The sequence below is a fragment of the Dipodomys ordii genome, unplaced genomic scaffold (assembly GCF_000151885.1).
Source record: "Dipodomys ordii isolate 6190 unplaced genomic scaffold, Dord_2.0 Scaffold296, whole genome shotgun sequence".
In the NCBI taxonomy this organism is placed as follows: Eukaryota; Metazoa; Chordata; class Mammalia; order Rodentia; family Heteromyidae; genus Dipodomys; species Dipodomys ordii.
This window is the reverse complement of record NW_012267512.1, coordinates 759,829-766,680: the sequence shown is the minus strand read 5'-3', so window position 1 is coordinate 766,680 and position 6,852 is coordinate 759,829. Positions and strand designations below refer to the sequence as shown.

Sequence of the window (6,852 nt, the reverse complement as noted above, 5' to 3'; positions counted from 1 at the left end):
TGCGCAGTTGAGGGCGGTTGGCGTGCGGAGAGGGGCGGGGCCGGGCGGGGCCGGAGTTTCTCTTTACCGTCTCTTTACTTTCTGAAGCAGGATGTGGGCCGGCCCGGTGACGTCATGGGGTCTCCCAGCCCCGCCCCTCGCCCGGGCCGGTGGGGAGGGGGGGAGGGGGGAAGGCCCACAGGAGGAGGGGGGGACCCCAAGGGGGTTTCCTCAGCAACGCATTGAAAGGAGGGGAAAAAAATCATTGTGAAACTTGAAACTCATTAACTCTGAAAAACAACTTAAAAAAAAAAAACGCGTGTTGGGAGGGGAGGGGGGTGTCTGGAGGGTAAGAAAGGGACTTATTACTAACCCTGAACTGAAACCACTCTTTTGGTGGCGGATGTTCTATTAAAAGAGCGAGGGAAGCCAAGTTATTCCAGAGGCCGCTCCAAAGCTGGCCGGTGCTTCCCAGAGCCTAAGCTGGGAGCGCGATTAACCCCTGCCTGCCCGCTTGACAGCTTGGTTGGGGTCGAAAAAGGGGTTCAGGGCTGGGCAGCGGACTGGGCCTACGGAAAGCCAGGGCGAGGAGAAAGGGGTAGAGGTAATTACCATATGCTAGAGTTTGCCCCTTGGCTGCTGGAAAGCCAGGGGAGTAAGCTTAAGAGTCTCTAAGCTTTAGACAAATCGACTGAAAAGAATTAAGAGGGGACTGGAAGGTTTTCGGTGACTCCCTAAAGAACTTTGTCCGTTTAGGGGTCACTGAAGCTCAATAAAACAAAATAGCAGACAGAACTTTAATGAGCTACCTCTAACTTGGGAGGAATAAGGTAAAACAAAGAAATTAATGCTAAAAAAAAAACTGATCAAAACCAAGCCGTTTTCCCCTTTTATGGAAGAGAAGCACTAAACGACCGACCACACGCCCACCGAGGCAGCTGACCATCTGTGCAAACAGGAATGACTCTGTTCCCTTGGGCTTGTACAAAGACGTCGGGGTCTCTCCTGAGAGGGCTGGCCCCCGAATTCCCCTAAGGAAATCCTACCTTTAGTTTCAATGGAGCTAAGAAAAACTCAAAAGCTCCAGAATGGGGTTGATTAAAAATGGAACACTCAGTAATGGGGAGTTAGAGCCAAAAATAATGTTATGCAAAGGGGAAAATGTGCGTACCAAAACGAGGTGTATTTGGTCGAAGGAGGAAAAAGCGTCAATCTTTATAATGTTTAGCATGCTGTGCTAACCTTACAATGAAATAATGCGATTTTTCATTTTTTAAAAATATATAACCATCTCCTTTAGGAAATGAAGGGATACCCAATCAGTTGAAATTCATCTTATCTGTTGGCTAATTCCCCAACAGGGTCATTTAGCCAAAAACACGCCATTAAATGTGAGAATATAGCTAATAATTTGTCAGGATAGACTGCCATGAAAATGAGTTTGTGTTGACACTTGGAGAGTAAAAAAGCAAAAGGGTAACTGCGTTAATATTACCAACAACACAGCGCCAATTTAGGAATTAGGGTTGCGATGCACTTTTGAACAAAATACACTTGCGGGTTTTTTTTTCATTGTAATGGATGTATTTTGTCATTCCAACGTGTTTTCTGGGCCAGAAGCACGACGTGAAACTTTTCTTTGAAACTGATAGAATACAGAACAATCCCAGTTAAGTTTATATGATTTCCCAACTGCACTTTCTTTTGCCTACAATTCTGACTTCCTAGATGAACAGGATGCAAGGAAATGCAGCGAGGTTATAAAAATATAAAATGCTTCCTGTCCTGTTTGGCCACAACACATTGTAGCCAATTCAATGCAGGTCATCAAAATATATCAAATAAATGAATGAGAGGTGGGTTTCCGAGCCCGAGAATTAACATGGATGATAAAACGCAGCTGGAACTGTCAAAAATCTAGGAACAATGGGGTAGGGGTGCCCACTGTCCAAGACAGAGGGGCTTCTTGGGCCCATTTCTCTCCATCCAAACCGGCTCAGTGAGCACCATGATGCACCCTTTGAAGGAAGTGGGGTTCGAGCATCTACTTTCCTGAGCAGTTTGGGAACCGCGCAAACCCACCGCCAAGCCGCGTCCCCCCCCCATCCCCACTTCATTCCCCCTCCCGTGCCCCCCCCCGGCCCCGGGTTCCCACGCAGGGCCCGGCCTTCCCCGGTCGGGCTCCCCCCTGGCGCGGCCCCGCGGTCCCGGCCCTCCGCCCAGGGAGCGGCCAGGCTGCGCCACCAACACCGCCGTCGCCACGCGGAGATCCCGGAGGTTCCTCCCCGCCGGCCCGCCGGGTCACACGGCCGGGCCCTCCCCTCCGCCCTCCGCGCGCCCGGGCTTTCCCGTCCGCCGCCGCCGCCGATCCCCTCCTCCTCCTCCACCCCCTCCTCCTCCTCCTGGTGCTCGCGGCGACCCGGCGACAAAACCTTCCCCGCACGCCCTGCCAACTCCTGCCCCCCTCCCCGCCATGCCCGGGCTCCCCGAGCTTGGAGCCAGAGAAAAGAACCGGGATGGGGGGGAGGGAGGGGAGAAGAACTTACCCGAACTGCAACGCCAAAGTCGCCTCCAGAGCTTCCTGGGTTTAACTTTTAATTTTAAAAACAACAAAAGCAGAAACCCAAAGCCTCCTCGGTTGGAAGTGGGCGTGGGAGGAAATGCTCGGAGGAGGCGCTTCATTCTCTCGCTGCTTTTGCCCCCCCTTTTCTGGCCCCTGCCCGGGGCTTTGATGTTATCTGGCGCACCGCCTCCGTGGGTCTACACCTCGGGGCGGGCTTCGAGCCCCGGAGCGCGGAGCCCGGGGCTGCCCCGGGCAGCCGGGGCAGCAGGTGGTCAAGGTGACAGATCCCACGCCTAACCCCGGCGGCAGGGGAACGCTGCCCTTTGTTACCTGCCCAGAAAGGAGAGATCCGCCCGTCTAGAGAAATCCACCTGGCAGAGTGGGGTCCTGCGGTGCATTTTTTGTTCAAACACTTGGAAAGAGACCTCCTGAATTAGATTCGTTGTCCTTGGACTCCTGACACAAACGAGGAATCGGATGGCATTGAATGTTTCCTGGGGCTCCGTTCTGTTTTTAGATCTCATTTCTGCAAAGTAAATATTATTAGTTTTCTGGGATAACCCTGCAACCTTGAAGAAACTGGAGTGCATGGGACGCCTGACTTCCTCCACCTGCACACCTCTCCACTCGCATGATGGAAAGCTTTTGACTGTTGACTTTATTTTTATCATCTGGACACTAGAAGAGGCTGGGTATATTTTTATGTTAACAGTCTCAGGACCATCACAAACTAAGTACTACTAAAAGATACTTTGACCAAAAAACACAAAGCTCCTTACCCTTAAACCCACAGCAGTAGCCTGTGTCAGGCCTTGTCTGTGGGAGTTTACAAATTAAAGGAAACAGCATAAACACAAGGAAAAATATCTAGAGGGGCAAAAGAGAGAGAGAGAAGCAGCAACTTATAAACAGAGCTAATGTAAGTCATACAGAATTATTATGTGTTTGTTGAGAAGTTTCTGGTTTTGTGAAGGGCAGGACTATCAGAGTCTGGATGAGTCCTCAGAGTTCCTTCTGAGGGTGAGTTCTCAGTAGGATTTAGGAAAGTTCTTTGGGATTTGGCAGTGGTACCAGAACAGCATTCCAGAAGAGGAAAATAGCTTTAAGGTGAGAACAGGAGAACTGTGTGTGGTGAGTTTTCTGACCAGAGTAAAAAGTCCAGGCAAAGGTGAAACAAGGAACACCCAAATTATGACAATTCTGAAAGTGAAAAGCAAGCTATTATTAATTTTACCCAGATGAGAGAGATCCACCTGAACAGGGTCCCTTTCTGTGGGAAAATGAGTTTTGAAGACAGAATGGGCAGGCACCACACAGCCAAAGAAGAGCCAACTCTTCATTTGGAAGGGATTAAGACATGATAATGCAAACAGTTGGTAGTGGTTTGGAGACATCTGGACTGAGAATGGTCTTTTTTTATTTTTAAAGGAAAGTTATTATCGCTGATAGATTTAGAATAGAGATAGAAGCTGGATACAAAAACTGCAGTGTAGTAGTAACAGGCCTGCTGGTCATGATTAAGGATTGCTGAGAGTTTATAGCCAGCATGATCTCTGTGAACTTTCTTCATCTCAACCACAAGCCCATCCTACACATCAAGATACAGAGACCAAAATTATTCAGCACTTCCAAAATGCTAATCTGCCAGAAGTCATAAAGCTAGTCAAATAATAAATCCATGATAGAAAACCAGATCCGATGTTTAGACTTTTTAACAGATTAAAATAATTTGTTTTAACTCTTCAACAGTTGTGGAAAAGAGAGGGTAAATGGAAATATATTGGTTTGGTTTGGGTTTGTTGTTGTTGTTTTGTTTTGTTTTTCTGGTCCTGGGCTTGAACTCGGGACATGGGCACTGTTCTTTAGCTTTTTTTTTTTTCTCAAAGCTAGCACTGTACCACTGCAGCTTCAAACTCCAACTTCTGGCTTCTTTCTTTCTTTCTTCCTTCCTTTCTTCCTTTCTTCCTTCCTTTTTCTTTCTTTCTTTCTTGTAGTTAATTGGTGATTAAAAAAATCTCATGGACTTTCCTGCCTGGGCTGGCCTCAAGCAGCACCCCTCAGATCTCAGCCTCCTGAATAGTTAGGATTATAGGTGTGAGCCACCAGCTCCTGGCTCCCAGTTTGTTTTTGAGAACTTGGAAGATTGTATCATGAAAATGGAGCTGTTAGGATGGTATGATGCCTACGGGGAGAAGAGTAAGTGAATTTGGGTTTAAGAAGAATGTTTTCATTTCACACTTTTGCCAATGTTAATCTTATAGGATACACAACTAAAGAGAGACCAAGCTCTAACTTTGCCGAAAAGTGCCATTTCAGATAAAACAATGAAATGGCTAATATTGGTTCACCACCTGTTAAAAGAGAAAAGACAAAAGGGAAACATGCAGATTTTTTTAAAACATTTTTTTCTGATGGCACTGTCAGGTCATTTGGGGCTTGGTTATTTTTTAGGTAATTCTTGTTTTATGCTCCAATTAGCCTAGTCTGCAATTCTACTCAAGCGTTTTCATGTCACTAGCCACCATGTCCAGTGGCAAGATGGAGTCTCAAGATCTTTCATTGTTGTTTGCTTTTTGTCCTGGTGTTTGAACTAAAGGCCTCATGCTTGCTATGCAGATGTTCTATTGAATTTCCTAATTTTCTATGTCCATAATGTAACATACTGAGGAACACTAGAAATGGAGTGAGCAGCATTCTACAAAACTAATGCAACCTTGTCCATTATCTAAAACTGTGGAAGCAAGTACAGCAGCCTAAGACACTTTATTAAATCATCCCCAACTGTTGTAAGAAAACACCATGTCTTAAAGAACTTGCATTTATGTCCTCACAGTCCTGGAAGTTGGAAGCCCAAGATCAAGTTTCCAGCAGATTCAGTTTCTACTTAGGGCTAACTCTTCCTGGTCTGCAGATATCCACCCACTGGATGAGTTTCTAAGTAACTTTTCCTCTGAGTGTTGTGTTGTGTATGGAGCCTGAGGAGGAAGAATCTCTGTGTGTGTCTCTTATAAAGACTTAACCTATGAAATCAGCATTCTATCTTATATAAATGAATAAATTATCTTTTAAATAGTTGTACAAAGGAGCTACCATTTAACCAAGCAGATTATAAATACAATGCATCTTGATCAGTGTCATTCCTTTTAGCATTTTCGCCCATCCCTCCCAACCTACCCCTTACTTTTCTTAATTTTGTAGAATATGCATTTAGTTTTGGCTACATTCTTCCCCCTTCTTCTCGTCATTCATCTACCTACCATCTACTCTTCTCCCCTTGACCTCACTCCACCCCTTTCAAACACCCATTTCTTGGTATTTATTTTGTTTAACTTTCACTTAGCCTTTCTAAAGAATTATTCTGAATCCTCCCCTGAATGAATCTACCATATTTCATTTAATACTTTTGTGTACGCTTGCATCCCACCTGAACTGCTTACTTTTCTCTCCTATGTGGAAGGTAGAATTAGTTTATAAATATATATGCTAATTTTAACCTTAGTTTCTTTGGGTTTGAGTTTTATGTTGTTCTTTTTGATTTTATGTGTGTGGGGTTGTCTTTTTTGGCGTGTGCCAGTCCTGGGGCTTGAACTCAGGGCCTGAGTGCTGTCCCTGAATTTATTTGCTCAAGGCTACCACTCTATCACCTGAGCCACAGGTCCATTTCGGGCTTTGTTTTGGCAGATAAAAGTCTCAGGGGTTTTCCCTGCCCAGGTTGGCTTTGAAACCCATGACCTTCAGCACTCAGCCTCCTGTAGTTAGGATTACAGGCTTGAGCCACTGACACCTGGCCTCTAATTACTCTTAAAGACCTTTCCTCCAGATACTGCTACATTAAGGGTTAGCTCTCAATGTATGAATGAGTATAGAAGTATCACAATAAGTCTACAATAGAAACCAAAACTCTTTACAAGGAACTAAGTATGTATGATATCATGACAATCTAGAAAGGGGCTTGAAAAATGTAAGTAGACCAAAGGGATTTTATTCTACTCACTACCCAGGAAGAATTGCTCCTATATATATATATATATATATATATATATATATATATATATATATATTAAATAACTGCTGTGTGTTCTGCTCTTTAAAACTTTTAGGAAAAGAAATATCTTTTTTTTTCCCCACGAATTACAAATGATATATTTGCAATGGAGTTTACAGTTAATGTCATAGATAACATTATGAATTTATCCCTTAAAGAGATAATACTGAATTGGCTAGTGAGTCATTTGTGAAAATTACTTTTATATACACAACAAAATATTTTTCTTAAACAATGCAATTGGCTGATATGATTGCCATCAAGT

The 6,852-nt window shown here is 44.6% G+C and overlaps 1 protein-coding gene across 1 annotated transcript in view; it reads right to left on the bottom strand.

Annotated features, from left to right (window-relative positions):
- Positions 1–2,613, bottom strand: part of Hivep1 (human immunodeficiency virus type I enhancer binding protein 1) — a 121,612-nt gene extending 118,999 nt beyond the window's left edge. The window contains exon 1 of the mRNA XM_013036504.1: positions 2,526–2,613. The gene's annotated coding sequence lies outside the window, so the exon portion shown is untranslated. The remainder of the gene's footprint in view (positions 1–2,525) is intronic.
- Positions 2,614–6,852: the final 4,239 nt, after the last annotated feature.